This window comes from Ammospiza nelsoni, chromosome 1 (assembly GCF_027579445.1).
Source record: "Ammospiza nelsoni isolate bAmmNel1 chromosome 1, bAmmNel1.pri, whole genome shotgun sequence".
Taxonomy (NCBI): domain Eukaryota; kingdom Metazoa; phylum Chordata; class Aves; order Passeriformes; family Passerellidae; genus Ammospiza; species Ammospiza nelsoni.
The window spans coordinates 133962477-133978667 of NC_080633.1; positions in this window are offsets into that span (position 1 = coordinate 133962477).

A 16191-nucleotide genomic window follows, 5' to 3' on the forward strand; every position below is an offset into this window, starting at 1 on the left:
GGGAATGAAAGTATGAGAGAAAAACAACAATAATTTAATTTGATTCCAACTATACAGGATCTATAATTGGAATTCAGAGTATATCCAGTAAAGTATCTCCACGCTAAGCAGCTGTCATATGGCAGGGCAGACAATGGCAACGCGGTGTGTGTGTACTACTACCAGAATAGTTCATCGTAACATTCTACATATTTAAGCAATATCAGAAAATCACACAGAAAATTGAACTGCAGTCATGACCAAATGTCTTAATGACCAGAAGAGGGGGACTGCACACATGGATAAGAGATGCCTAGATGCAATTCCATCTCCTAATTAATTACATGAACATTTATTCCCTTTGTGGGCAAAAATCTTGTCTACATAGGAAAGCAGACAAGAAGAGGGGTCACAATAGGGTCACACTGGAGACCAACCCATAGTATGTTCCCAGGTTTGTAGAAATTTTCTGACTGGAGAATCAACACAAAGGTCCACAGGGTAGGTTTTAGGAGAGTGAGCAGTGTGAACTGAAGTGCTTGAGAACTTTTGCAGAGGAGAATGAGCATGGCTATGTCTAGTGGGATAATAAAGAGAATAGAAAAGAACATGAACCATCCAGGGTGATACTTCAGTTCACATGTTGAAAGAAGGACCAAAATCAAAGTCTTTAGGTGTCATCCATACAACACTATGAAAGACATGGCAACCTTTAGTCCCTTTTCCAGAAAGGCAAATGATGTAACAAGTAACAGGTGAATCTACATCTATCTATATCAATATCTATATCTATATCATATGACTGACTTCAAGGACAGTGTGTATCATCTTGATTTGAGAGGGTGTGGAAAGGCAACAATTTTTTGATCTAAGAAAATGTGCTAGTGAAAGCAGTGGAGTTAGTATAAGAACACATGCTGCCAGTAAAATAAGATGTTCATGGGCATTGAGGGTCAGATGTGCTGACACTTCTGAGATAAGTTGATTGTGAAATTGCTGCATTAAAATTTTAGAAGAAGATGTTCAAAGTTAAAAAAAGATAAATCCATCTTCACTTTCTTAGCTTGAGCAGTTTAAGAGATGCTCAGCTGTGACTAGAGAGGAAAGGATGCCAACTTTCCAGCGTGTGTGTGCACATTTCTTTTGCTCATAATTAATAGCCCCTGTGCTTGCTAAGTTTTTGGAAAGCAGCTCGCAGCCTACCTAGGTAATGCCTTCTGACAACGTTTTGAAGATCAGTTATGTCATATGGCTGCCTTTTAGAAAAAAAATTGTAATGCATAGCAGTGCCATATGGCATCTCTGAAGAATCAGCCGGATTGGACAGACATTCATTGGATAAAGTCCCACAGCACTTGGAAAAGAATGTAGTCCTGTTGCCAAAATGTGGCCTTTGTTAATCTCCTAACTATTATTGTGCAGAAACCAATTCATCTGTATTAATTATAAACAAATTTTAATTACTTCAGTAAAAGCTCATTATACAAATATCTAATGCCAAACAAGCTGCCTTAACCCTTTGTGAGACTCCAAAGAAATCTTTAGATGTTTGATGGTGGGTGTTCTGTGAAAAGCTGAAATTTCAGGAAGAGTGCAGACTACAATTGTGTGGCATTATGTTTTCCTCTCTTCATATTTCATATTGTATGTACGTTTTACAGACTCTATCAAAATAGTGTCTGTGGTTATAAAAGGCCATTTACAACTCAAATCTGAAAGCACATAACTGAACCTTACATCTTCTATTGTTTAAGATTTCACAGTAAAATATAGTCCATTTTAAAATTGCAATGACTCACAATGGCATGAAAAATGTGACAAACTCCAACCTGTTCATAGTAAAGCATTCAGCACTGTCCAGGCTCGCTTGCAGTTTTTCGGTCTGGCTTGTAGCCCTACCATCAACCAATCCACCTGAGATGCAGGGCAATGATGTTTGGGGGTAGCTCAGGCACTGCCGCCGATTCCGTAGTCTGCCCCCCGAAGAAGCTTTTTTCCTCTCACAGGAATATGTGTTTTACAGTAAAGTTAAGCAAAACATTGCAATTGGTTATATTCACCAAGACTTTGTGTAAAATTTTCATTTGTTACTCATGCATACAGCTTTGTCCTCCATTGGCCACCAAAAAGGGCTTCTCTAATCTCACTTTGAGATGGGTGGGTGGTAATGCTCTTCATCATAATTTGGCTACCATTATGAAATTATGTAAGACTCTGAGAGGTTAACCTGCTCTGTCTCATGACGTATTAACACAACAGGCCCAAGGTCAAGAAAACACAAAGTAGGATCCTGGAGTTTTGCCATGAGTTTCAGCTGTGAATGAAATCCAAAGCTCAGTGAAAAGAAGAACAACATTTTTAGTTTGAGGTCAAAACCATCCAACCTATCTTAACTATCCATCTTACTTGAATTATTAGAACATACATAACCTTATAGCATGAAACTCTTGCAGTCTTAAATCTCTCTAGACTTGCTGAAAAATGGACCCACCTTAATGAAACCTACAGGAGTTTGACATACTGAGGGTTAAAAATGATATTTCACAAATATATATGTATTTTCTTATTTCACAGGACTTTTCGTATCAGACAGCATAATTTTAAGAATTTGTATTTGTGTAGGAATTTTTGAATAATATGTGAACTTGGGTGCTTGGGTTTCATTTCACCACATCAACCATTTTGTCTTAACAAACATTCCCAGCAATATTCTGACTTGGACTTCAATAGCTTAATACCAATAGAACCAATTCATGCCTTCTTCCTATCTCAAGCTTTGGAATTCCCACTTAAAAAATAAGTCTGTCTCCCTCTAGTTTTCCCACCTTTGCTGTATTAACACACATATTGTCATGAAAGCTAATTCCAGGGTAATTAATATGTGGTTTATCACTTCATTTGTGACTTTTGGTAATGGTATATCTAATCATCAAGGTTAAGTACATGTTCTCTATATTAAATTGACAGAAGCACGCTTCGGCTCAATTTGAAATGGCCTTATGACCACTGAGTGGCCTTATGACCAAAAAATTGTCTTGTACTCAATGAACAGTCTTTTAACATTAAGGACCATAAATTCCAATAGTCCATGAAAACTGTTGAGTAAAGATGTTCTCTGGCATAACATGCTGTTTTCCTGGGAGTCACTGGCTGAAAGGTTGCGTAGAGAGCTAATTTCTTCTCCTTAAAAGACAGAGGGAAATCACAGAAGGAAAAATATGAAGTGGAGAGCTTTTGCTAAAAGTTTGTTAATCCGCTATACTTCTAGGATACCATATCTCATTTCACATCCAAATGCCCTGGCATCTTACAGTAAATAAACCTTAGTAACAAATACTGAAATCCAAGGACTTTCAAATATTAAATTGCCATAGATAACTTCTTGTTTTTCTGTGGTATTTATGGAAAATTTTCATGTGAATTAAAAATTAACATTATTTGACATTGATATGTCAAAACTAGAAGCCTGAAATCAGATACTCACGACATACTGTGATACCTCATTAAGATCTGGGTGCTCAGAGATCCTAACTATAGAGTCCTCATTGAAGCAATATTAATATTATGTATAAATTTTATACATAAAGCAAGCAAGCTGTTTTGGTTTTTTTTTTTTGAATACAGGTTTATATACCTTTAAAACTACTTTATGTATCTTTAAACAAACATGATGATCCTACTGAAATAAATAAAACACTTCAGCAAGAGGAAGATGAGGATCAAAAGATTATTTTTCAATTCCCTTCCCAGAGGTTCTGTCTTACTAGAGAGCTCATTTTGTTTCAACTAAGATACATAAAGAACATGTTTTCATTACATCCAGAATAAAAAGCATGGAACCAGAAATTCTTATTACTGAAAAATCAAATATACTGCAGAAAATGCAAGCTTGAAAGTCTTAAATTATATTTTATGTTTTGCCTACTTGGTCTTTTTCCCCATTATCTCTTACAATTAGGCCTTAGTAAATTGAGGGTTACAGTCAAAAACAGCAAGGAAGAATCATGAAGCTGGCAGGACTGACTGTGCAAGTAGCCAGAGCATCTGTTTCAAAACAGTGCCATGAAATGAAACTGCAGGGAAGAAAACACATCAAGGAAAGAGATGCATTATCAAGAAACCAGTGGCAGTCAAGAGGAAAAAGCCAGAGAAACCCAAATTGAAATTGATACAAAATTTGGTGCCACAAAAGTAGGTGTCAGGTTATGCACTGACTGGCAAGGTTAGACTGGCTTGGACTTGCTTGGAGAATGTCAGAAGAGAAAAGCACTATCACACCACTATCAGAGCAGGCATGTGCTGAAGCAGCCAAAAAATCCCTTATTGCTAAGCTCTGCCTGTTTTCTGAGCCTGCCAGACCCTGACCAGAGCAACGTGTAGGACTTGTATGGAATGTGGTTTGGCAAACTTTTTTTGGTGCTTGTCTTTGTACTATACTAACTGTTTAACAGGCCAAAAAACATTAAGCAGGAGAAATTAAAGGCAGGCCATCAGTAGTCCGAGACAAATCTCATCAAATGCAGCAGGAGAAGCTAATCTGGGAAAGTAGAAAGGTACTTACCACTTTGCATGTCAGGACCAGACTACCCTTCTGTGCTTGTGTAGTGCTGCTGAGAATAAAATACCAAGCGGAAAATCAAAAAAGTAGTAGGAGTCTGTGCTGCCATGTTTTATGTATATAATGGAGCCTAGTACAGGTTGGGATAACACCCTTTTAAGGAATATTGCTGTTTCCCTTTATGGGCCAAAGGAGCTGGGGCTTCTAATGGTAACAAGCTTCAGTATTTGTGTCAGACCACATTCAACATGCTTTTATACTAACAGCTATGGAGCACTTTACGATGCACCTTTGTGTTCCAGGTTAATAAAAACTTCAAAAGGAAGTTGATAAAAGTAGAAGATGTCATAGTATTTTTTCTCGGGGGAAAAAACCCCAAACCTAGCAATGTGGACCACTGTACTTTTCCTGGCTTTTAATATCAAGCAATTAGCATTACTCTAAAATTTACCACAACCCAAATTAATAAGAGGTTCATTTAAAAATTCTTTAAGGCTGACTGATTAATACCCTGGAAAGAAACCATTTCTGCCTGGTGCATGAGACTATTTTAATTTCTGTGATGCTGCAGCTCCTAAGCTCATGAAGAGGTTTGGAGAGGTTTCCCAATGTTGATAATTTTACAGTAGGACAGGATCAATCTGAAAGAAAATGTGCTTTTACCTATCAGCCAGTGATCCCTTTGGGTTTATGGTCTGTGTTGATGCCCTTTCCTTACAGTGATGAACTTGCTCACATGTGCAGAGCAGGTTTTGATTTCGTGGGGGTTACAGAAGGTATGCAACATTGCTGAGATCTTCTTTCATTGGGAAGAAGAGCTGGTAGCTTGTGACTGTTAAACTCAGTCACTGAGAAGAATTGGATTCCTCCTCCGTGAATCTTCCTTGGGAGCTATCATTAGACTGCATTTGTTGGGTGGGGATGGGGTGGAGGCCAGTTATGCTGCCCGGGGCTGAGAGCGCTGCTCTGCTCCAAGGCTGATCCCATGCCGGTCACCTTCTGGGTGCTGTGCTCTTGTTCACACTGTGCTGCTGTTTTCTCACTTGGATCTTTCTATCTAATATGAAGATCACTGGTGAAAATCACTAGGTAAGAGCAGAGAACTATGATAATCACTAGAGAATCTGAGAAAATATTTGTAGTGTTAAATACCGTGATCATGCACTTTATGACATGGTGCCTTCATAAACACTTCGTTCTCACCTGAAAGCATGTGAATAATTTCCCCTCATTTTCTTTCTTACCAAGGACTACAGTTGCCATAAATCCAGATCTATTCTTGATTCCTTTTTAAAGAAATTATTCTTGCCAATTCTGCTGAGTGGTTGAAAAAAGCACGCGACTCAAAAATAGTATATTTGATAGTGTGAGAAACCTTTGAAATGATTTGTGGTATTTTTGCTACAGATAACCATCCTATGGTGTTGCATAATGATATCCAAATAGTGAAACCAGTTTTCCAAGAAAAACATTGAGTTAGTCTGGAAGAATGACCCACCCTGTGTAGGAAGTAAATATGTACAGAAATAAAAGAGGCAACAGAGCTTTTCTTCTCTCTTGTTGTAATTTTAAGTTCCATACTTACACAACACGAGTAGAGGAAACTATGAAGGGAAATGAAGGGAACTCCCAACTCCCTCTACTGGGAAGAACCAGAAGACCCACTGTGGACATTGTTCCTTGTAATTTTGTACATGCATTTACTGTTGCTTTCTATGAATATTTTTTTAATAATTGGGTCGTATTTCAACATGCACAACTGATCCTATGTTGCTATCAGCATCCTATTTCTGTGTGACTGCAGGCGCTGCTGCATGGTGAGTGCCATGGGAGGTGTAGGTCTGGCTATGACAAGTTGGCTTTGCTGGGGGACTGAAGTTTGGCCCTCAGCAGGGAACCAAGATTACTGTTGGATGAACTGAGGGCACCATTTTGGCCTTATGAAAATTTCTGGAGTGAGGGCCCACAAAGCCAAGAGTCTCACCAGGGAAGAGCAAAGGCGGCAATGATGGTCTTTTTGAGCCTCTATGAAGGTGTAAATCCTATCAAGGATCAGGATCCTCCAAAGAGCAGAGGCAGCAATGGCATTGGGTTCATCCCATCTGACTGTGGACTGCAGAGCTGAAAAGCCCCACCTGCTCTGAGTGGATTCACACCAGAGTGTGCTTTGGAAGAACATTTCTATGAGAGCAGTGGGGTCACTCCTGAGAATTCCTGGCTGATATAGGAAATTAAGGTTTTTGGGACATAGGTTTGTTCTGAAATCGCTATGACCCCGACACTGAGAATCAAGTACAGTCTCTAATCAATATGTTGGCAAATAAACTGATTTCATATTTCTGCTTAAAATAAAACTATGATTTTGATGACTGACAAGAGATACTTTTTCTCTTTTCCCAAATCTTTCATTTTCTGTTACACTGATTCTCATGGGAAATATAAGTGCTTGGTAATATGGAGAAGCACTTGCAAATACAATGAAGCAAATTTCATTTCCTAATTCACAAGGCCAGAAGTATGAATATGATTATAGGAAGAAATGTAAACCACATGATAGATTTTTAAAGAAATACCATCATGGCACACTGAACTTTGTTCCCATCATAGCCACTGGCATCTAGAAGTTACACCTGTGGAACAGAGTGGCACTCTCTCCTTTTTGTGCTGTTTTATGATGTCATATCAGAAATTAATTATTTAACAAAATACAGTGCTCTTTGGATTTACAGACATGAATGTAATCAAATGGCATGTGTGAAATTAATAATACAGAAAACTTAGTGCAAGGAGTGATGAAGTACACTTGAACACGAAGAGTGGTGATGTACATGTTAGCACATCAATTTATCCAATGTGAAGTCAAGTGGAAATTATTTATAAATCATTTGTCTTTTTAAAGGAAGGTAATGCTAAGATGTTGCCCTTAACATGTCTGATAAGCACACTCTGATGTGATTTAAGTCTTTAAATAGATTCAAAAAGAATATAGAGAGTCTTGCAGCTTTGATACCAACAAGAATGAACACATCAGAGAGTGCCTGATATGTAGAATTGTAAAGAACTGACAAATACGACTCACAGAAATCTTACAGTTAAAAGCCAAGGTAAATTTAAAAAAATGTAGGATAAGTGGCACAGCAAGAATAACATGAAAAATGAAAGCATCTGTGAGAGAAAGAGAGGGATGGAAGGAAGGAGGGAAGTGGCAGAAGGAAGGAAGTGGCGGAAGGAAGTGGCGGAAGGAAGTGGCGGAAGGAAGTGGTGGAAGTGGTGGCAGTGGTGGAAGTGGTGGAAGTGGCGGAAGTGACGGAAGTGGCGGAAGTGTCGGAAGGAAGGAAGGAAGGAAGTGGCGGAAGGAAGTGGCGGAAGGAAGTGGCGGAAGGAAGTGGCGGAAGGAAGTGGTGGAAGTGGTGGAAGTGGTGGAAGTGGCGGAAGTGGCGGAAGTGTTGGAAGGAAGGAAGGAAGGAAGGAAGGAAGGAAGGAAGGAAGGAAGGAAGGAAGGAAGGAAGGAAGGAAGGAAGGAAGGAAGGAAGGAAGTGTCGGAAGGAAGTGGCGGAAGGTAGTGGCGGAAGGAAGGAAGGAAGTGTCGGAAGGAAGGAAGGAAGTGTTGGAAGGAAGTGTCGGAAGGAAGTGTCGGAAGGAAGTGTCGGAAGGAAGTGTCGGAAGGAAGGAAGGAAGGAAGGAAGGAAGGAAGGAAGGAAGGAAGGAAGGAAGGAAGTGTCGGAAGGAAGTGTCGGAAGGAAGGAAGGAAGTGTCGGAAGGAAGTGTCGGAAGGAAGTGTCGGAAGGAAGTGTCGGAAGGAAGGAAGGAAGGAAGGAAGGAAGGAAGGAAGGAAGTGGCGGAAGGAAGTGGCGGAAGGAAGTGGCGGAAGGAAGTGGCGGAAGGAAGTGGTGGAAGTGGTGGAAGTGGCGGAAGTGGCGGAAGTGTTGGAAGGAAGGAAGGAAGGAAGGAAGGAAGGAAGGAAGGAAGGAAGGAAGGAAGGAAGGAAGTGTCGGAAGGAAGTGGCGGAAGGAAGTGGCGGAAGGTAGTGGCGGAAGGAAGGAAGGAAGTGTCGGAAGGAAGGAAGGAAGTGTTGGAAGGAAGTGTCGGAAGGAAGTGTCGGAAGGAAGTGTCGGAAGGAAGTGTCGGAAGGAAGGAAGGAAGGAAGGAAGGAAGGAAGGAAGGAAGGAAGGAAGGAAGGAAGGAAGGAAGGAAGTGTCGGAAGGAAGGAAGGAAGTGTCGGAAGGAAGGAAGTGTCGGAAGGAAGGAAGGAAGGAAGGAAGGAAGGAAGGAAGGAAGGAAGGAAGGAAGTGTCGGAAGGAAGGAAGGAAGGAAGGAAGGAAGGAAGGAAGGAAGGAAGGAAGGAAGGAAGGAAGGAAGTGTCGGAAGGAAGGAAGGAAGTGTCGGAAGGAAGTGTCGGAAGGAAGTGTCGGAAGGAAGTGTCGGAAGGAAGGAAGGAAGGAAGGAAGGAAGGAAGGAAGGAAGGAAGGAAGGAAGGAAGGAAGGAAGCGTCGGAAGGAAGTGTCGGAAGGAAGTGTCGGAAGGAAGTGTCAGAAGGAAGGAAGGAAGTGTCGGAAGGAAGGAAGTGTCGGAAGGAAGTGTCGGAAGGAAGTGTCGGAAGGAAGGAAGGAAGTGTCGGAAGGAAGGAAGGAAGTGTCGGAAGGAAGGAAGGAAGTGTCGGAAGGAAGGAAGGAAGGAAGGAAGGAAGGAAGGAAGGAAGGAAGGAAGGAAGGAAGGAAGGAAGGAAGGAAGTGGCGGAAGTGTTGGAAGGAAGGAAGGAAGGAAGGAAGGAAGGAAGGAAGGAAGGAAGGAAGGAAGGAAGGAAGGAAGGAAGGAAGTGTCGGAAGGAAGGAAGGAAGGAAGGAAGGAAGGAAGGAAGGAAGGAAGGAAGGAAGGAAGGAAGGAAGGAAGCGTCGGAAGGAAGTGTCAGAAGGAAGGAAGGAAGTGTCGGAAGGAAGGAAGTGTCGGAAGGAAGTGTCGGAAGGAAGTGTCGGAAGGAAGGAAGGAAGTGTCGGAAGGAAGTGTCGGAAGGAAGTGTCGGAAGGAAGGAAGGAAGGAAGGAAGGAAGGAAGGAAGGAAGGAAGTGTCGGAAGGAAGGAAGTGTCGGAAGGAAGGAAGTGTCGGAAGGAAGGAAGGAAGGAAGTGTCGGAAGGAAGGAAGTGTCGGAAGGAAGGAAGGAAGGAAGGAAGGAAGGAAGGAAGGAAGGAAGGAAGGAAGGAGGGAAGTGTCGGAAGGACGTGTCGGAAGGAAGGAAGGAAGTGTCGGAAGGAAGTGTCGGAAGGAAGGAAGTGTCGGAAGGAAGTGTCGGAAGGAAGTGTCGGAAGGAAGTGTCGGAAGGAAGGAAGGAAGGAAGGAAGGAAGGAAGGAAGGAAGGAAGGAAGGAAGTGTCGGAAGGAAGTGTCGGAAGGAAGTGTCGGAAGGAAGGAAGGAAGGAAGGAAGGAAGGAAGGAAGGAAGGAAGGAAGGAAGTGTCGGAAGGAAGGAAGGAAGTGTCGGAAGTGTCGGAAGGAAGTGTCGGAAGGAAGTGTCGGAAGGAAGTGTCGGAAGGAAGTGTCGGAAGGAAGGAAGGAAGGAAGGAAGGAAGGAAGGAAGGAAGGAAGGAAGGAAGGCTGGCTTGATCACTCCTCATCAAGGATATGGGAAGAACCAGCACATAGATAAACCAGAGATCCCAAGGTGACAGTGTATCCACACAGATGAAGGAAGATGACAGCTCTCACATGCAAATGTGCAGAAGGATTGAATGCTCTCAGGTGCCTTCTTATTTTAAGTTATCTTTACCTTTACTGTGGATTAGAAAACTCAGTCACCAGTATAAAATAACTGAGGACAGCTAAGCAGATGAAATATAAAGAAGCCAAGCCCAGTTTTGGTTTCCTTGCCCTGACTTCCCTGAGGACAGTGACTGTAGTTTCCACTTTGCTTTGGTGACGAGGGATCAGGCTGGTCTTGAGAGTTGCAGTCGGACTCTTTGGCTTTAAGCAGCAGAAAGGTAAGACAGGTCTGGGATATGAGCAATTTGAAATTATTTACAGCTTAGCCCAGGAGAAATGTGGAAGCAACCTGGAAAGTATTCCTTATGTCTTCATTAAGAACAATGAAAAAGAAATAATCTCTCTTAGCTTTTTTGTTTGATTTTTCTTTCTATATGAGTCTAAATATCTAAGACTAAACTGAAGACCCCCACAGTAGTTGTCAAAAGCCTCGTTGGATGGAGACATACCACATACTGAATCAACACCTGCTGCAGTTATCCTGGCAAAGATCCTTTTCTGATGATGATGTCTAATAATGCCACTATAGGTAAATCTTTCAAAGAGGTTTTGCACAGTGAACAGAGGAGAAAATTTCACTTTGGTGAAATTTGTCAAATTCAGGGGAAAGTTGTTTAACCCAATTGAAGTGGTGTATGTTTTTCTCATGCCAAGTATTGTGTAAAGTTGTATTTTCCACATTTTAAAAGAAATAGTTTTAGGGTAAGCTACAGATTAGAGCTCAAACCTGAACTCTTTCTTTTTTGACATCAATTGTGGTGAAAATTCCACACAAGTAGACCTAAAATGTCATTTATTACTCTTTTCCTGTCAGCAGGAACATCTGATTCACAATCAACCATATGCCAAAAATCTTACAAGATGCAGGTAGAAACTCTGACAAGGTCTACTTCATCATGACAGTGCTGAAACAGTGACATAATTCAGAAACACAGCTTTGATCATGACTTGCAGCACAGATATATCAGAATTATTCCAAAAGACTTCCTATGAGCCCTAAAGGGAGTATATATTTATAGTAATAGTTATCAGGAGCTTGAGAAACATTGCAACATTAAAGTAAACACAAGTTGTGAAGGTCATGTAAGCTGCTGGACTAAACCAGCAGGAAATTCAGGCTATGGCAGTCAGGATATGTGACAGACATGAAGGAAAATGGAGGTAGAAAAAAAAAAAAAAAAGACTATATTTGAAATACCACCATATAAAAATATATCAGAACTGATGTGGTTCTTCAACATGATAAAATTTGAAGCAAATTCATACTTAAACTCTCATTTAAAAGGCCAATCTTTTTTATTAACGGCTTAGAACAGACACTGAAAATAAACAGGATAAAGAACAGGAGTGTGCTTTCGAGAGTTTAAAGGCTCTATTGACTACATTCCCAGTTCTGGCATTTTATGATATTTCTCAGTCTACAGCTGTTTCAGCAGATGCCAGCAGCTATGGTCTTGGTGTGGTGCTACTCCAATTACATGGACATGATTGGAAACCTGTAGCTTATTGTTCCAGATAGCTTTCAGATGCCAAAACCAAGCACAATCCAATAGAGAGAGAATATTGGGCAACCATATGGGCACAAAAAGAATGATATAGCATGTTCTTGGTCTTGAAAATGTCTAATGACAGCTCCATGGTTCCCACTTTATTATTAGGGCGCTCTTTAGACTGTAGAGATCATTCACACATTTGAAATACAGACAAATTCCCCTGCTGTAAAATCTGTTCACATTGAGCTCATCTGGAATCTTATGGCGATCACTCTTGTCAGTAGAAGTGGCCACCAAAGCCAAAGTGTAAGTTGGTGTCCTTTTGATGCACTGGCATCACTGCAGAAACCAGATGGGTGAAACTAACCACACATGGGTTTTGCACTATTGCTGCACAGGTTTCAGGGATTTAACCCTGCTAGCTCAGGCATTTATCAGTGACCATCCATGGCTTCAGCAGGCAGAGACAGACAAAGTCTAAGACAACTTGATCATAATTAACAACTCTTCAGGTTTCCTGTATCTTTTTTCTAAGAATTGTTGTTTGCCCTTTAGAAGTGAAGTTATTACAAAAGAAACATGAACGACCCTGATATTTACTCAGTTGAAGAGCAGTATATAGACACAAGAGTTCTAAGTAACTAGTTCCAAAACCTTGGGGATAAAATCAGAAGTTTCATGATACCTATGGAAAAAAAAAAATCAGAGAAATCTCATATGCAACATTTAGGAAGACTTTAGGAAAGAATAGCGAAAGCAGTATCTGAAGTAGAAAAATGTCTGGTTGGTTGCTTGAGGGTTTTTGTTTTTTTTTTTTCTTTCAGTTTTTTTGATTTTAAGATATGTGGCTATCCTGCTTCTCACTCATTCCACACAGAAGTAAAACACTGAAAAGTTTGTATACATATATATGATCATATATATCATACACACATATATATATTTATATATGCATGTGTGATATATGTGTATGTGTGTGTATGTGTGTGTGTGTGTGTGTGTGTGTGAGCTAGATAGTCTGTGAGATATAAAAAGCCTGTGAGGCCTAATTCAATAGCTTTTGTGATGTGGAATAACCCCCAATACACAACAACCAACCTGATGAAAACCTGCCATTTTATATGGCTCTGCTTAAAGGTCTTCAGATGAACAGATGTTAACTCTAGGAATCCTCAAAATTTCTTCTTTAATGATTGGAACAAATCCCAAAGTTTATGCAAGCTCATTAGGAAACCTTGTTCTGATATATCTGAATGGGCAAGTATTTTAGACTTCCTGTTTTTTTCACTGTATGTTACTGACCCCTGAAATCCTGATCAAGGGACAGTCATACCACTAAGGAAATAATTTTGTTGAAGAATGCTAAATTGAATAAACAGAAATCTCTAGCTTTGAAATGGGAAATCTGAAGGAATCAATTTCAGAGAAGTCATAGGAAAGAAAGAAACTGGCTTCATGTTGAAATCACTGAAGCCTACAATTCATCAGGAACTGCAATTTGCTGTCATGTAGCAAACTTCACTAGAAGATTGTTTATGGATTGAGAAAGTAAAGGAGGGGCTTGGGGAGATGTACACTGCTTCCTCAAAACTACACGAGAAGAGAAACAAACAAAACTAGAAAGCTTCCTGGCAAAAAATGTTACAAAGAGAAATTGGCTTTTATTAAGTAAAGTTTGAATAATTACTCACTGTGAGATGAAGGAAATACTTATTCACCTTCTCACAGTGAGCCAAACCCTTCCCCAAACTCACAGACACCACAGTGATATCAGAAATGAAGATATTTAATCAGAAATGCTTATTTCTGACATGACACCTCTCAAAAGGCTTATTTTTTGTCCAGATGCTTGGAAAGTGGCTGGGGCTGCTGTAAGCTGGACCTTTTTCAGCACCACATCTTGTAGGTCGTGAAGGCAGCTCTGAAGTCACAGTTTCTTGGGTTTCTTGGATGATTTAGAGACACAGTTTATAACCTGTGTCACTGCTGGCAGAGAAAAAAACACAAGTCAAATCAGGGAAAATACTCCTTTCAATATTTAAATTGTTTATGTATTGCAGACAGTTTCTAGTTTTGAAAATTTTCAAGATGCCTTCTAAATTTGACTTACCTGGTTTCTGTTATATAGGACACAACTATCAAATACAATACACTTATTTTTATTTTTTTGCCCATGCTTAAAAGGAAAGTAATTATGTAAGAAAAAAAAAAATGAGCTAAAAAAACCCATACTTGAAAAGAACAGCATTTTTAGTAATAAGGTTTGTGAGTGTTCTAGTTCAACTCCTTTCCTAAGAAATCAGTGGCCAAACATGTCAGTTATTTCAGTGAGACAGAATCAGGTTGTTTCTGCAGACGGGCCATAAATTATTATGGCACGTCACATGAGGTTTTGACACATGCAGCAGCACCTAATTTCAAGAAAAGTTCCAGCAAACTGATGGAGCATACACCAGAATTCAACTTAAGCTGGCTGAATTTAGCTCTTTAACTATACAAGTTGTGGATTTTCTTAGACATTCTCATTGCTACTTTCCCTTTAAAATGTAATTTTGCACATTGCACTGTGTAGTGTTAAAAGTGTTATGTTTATTTCCTCTTTTTTCTATAAATAGCGTGACTCATACTGTGCTTTGTTCTTTCTGGATATTTCTGTGTTATGGTTTATTTACTTCCTATGTCCTCTTGACTTGCATCTTTAAAAGTTTTCAAAAAGAAGGCTTTTGCCAGTGAAACCAGAAAAAATACTTCTCTCTTCTGTAAGACATAATTTTTTCATTACTTCTACTTTTCCAGTTTGTCTGAAAGGAAAAATAATAAGTGACTGATGTATCAAAGCATCTTCCCTGTAATGATGTGCATATGAGACATTTTAAGTTGCTATTGATCTGCAAATAACAATTCCTGAGACAACCAGATTTTGTCAGTTTCTTTCTAAAAATAAACCAGGCTTTAAATAGAGTCCAACAAATGCAGTAATATCAGACTCAATTATCTAGCTGAGTTTTTTTTCACAGCAGTTTGAAACATTGAAATGCCATCTTCGTTCACTATGGTACTTGATTGTTAGGCTTTCTTTTAAAAATAAGATATCTACTTTATGTTCAGATGTATTTTTCAGCTTAAGTGGTGAACTACATCCTCCTTAGTACTTGATTTTTTAATTGTTGTCTTGTGAATTCTAACACAGCCATGGAAGAACTATTTTTGAGCAAGCTTTTGATTCACATATGAACAGTTAAAACATATGAGTTCAGACAAAATACAATATAAAGGGAACTAGAATACCAACATATCTAGGTGGCTTGTAGAGTATTTCTGGACTTCTGTGAGGAGTATCTCAGGTTATGGAGACACATGGATTTTAAAGCAATCACTACAATAAAAGTCATCTTCAAGAGGAGAATTTTACTTTCTTTATTCAAGACAGTAGTTTTAAATCCTACCTTTGTTTAACTTAGTTTGATGCAAATATAAACAGTGGTTAGGGGGATGTGGAAAATGCGGTTTCAGTTACATCATACTGAGGTCATGATATTAATAGAGTTCCCAGCTTAGACCAGTTTGTTTTTATTTACTGCTGGAGACATGGAGATCTGATATACCAAGAGAGGACTTCACCTCTCTTTATGAAATCTGAACGAGACAGATTTTCAATACAGGAGCACAATTGGTATATTGGTTAGTTACAGCTGGCAGGGAAATGCAGTTTTATTCCCAATTTAAGTATGTATGTAAGTGGAATAATGTACTGTCAACATGTCAGTGAAAAAGATAAGAGAGTTATGTTGTTAGCCTTCCATATACAAAATGTCACTGTACTGTTTAGGAGATGGAGCACTGAGGGACTATGTATACACAAAAGGAAACCTGGAACAGATCATGCACCTTGGATCCATTACCTCATAGTAGCTGTGCACCATTATGTACATTACAGATGGTCGCTGTCTCTAGTTAAACTGTAGGTATATTTAAAAAGGGATCGTGCTGGCCTTCAGAGGTTGTCCTAAACGAGGTCTCCTCTCCACCTTGGAGGAAAGGGTCCCTCAGCCAGCAGCTCAACTTTCAAGGGACTTCTAGTGGTGTTTAGGTAAACAGCTTCATGGCTGCTGATTTTATTACTGTCTGATATTAGATCACTCTTGTTTATTGCAGGTGGCTGCCTGGCAGGTGGGAAGTTAAGGAACTGTATGTGTGTGTGTTAGGGCAACGGTTTCCCCTTGTTAGGCGAGGGATCCTGTGTGCAAGTGTGTGTGTGTGTGTGTGTGCTGCGTGGCAGTTAATACAGCACTTATTGCTTCCAGGAACCCCAACAGCAAAATGTTTCCTGCACTTCGACTTTGATGAAAAACAAATTTGTTATTTCCATTTTGGTGTTTGTTATAGAAGAAATGCTAAGTCTGTAGTAT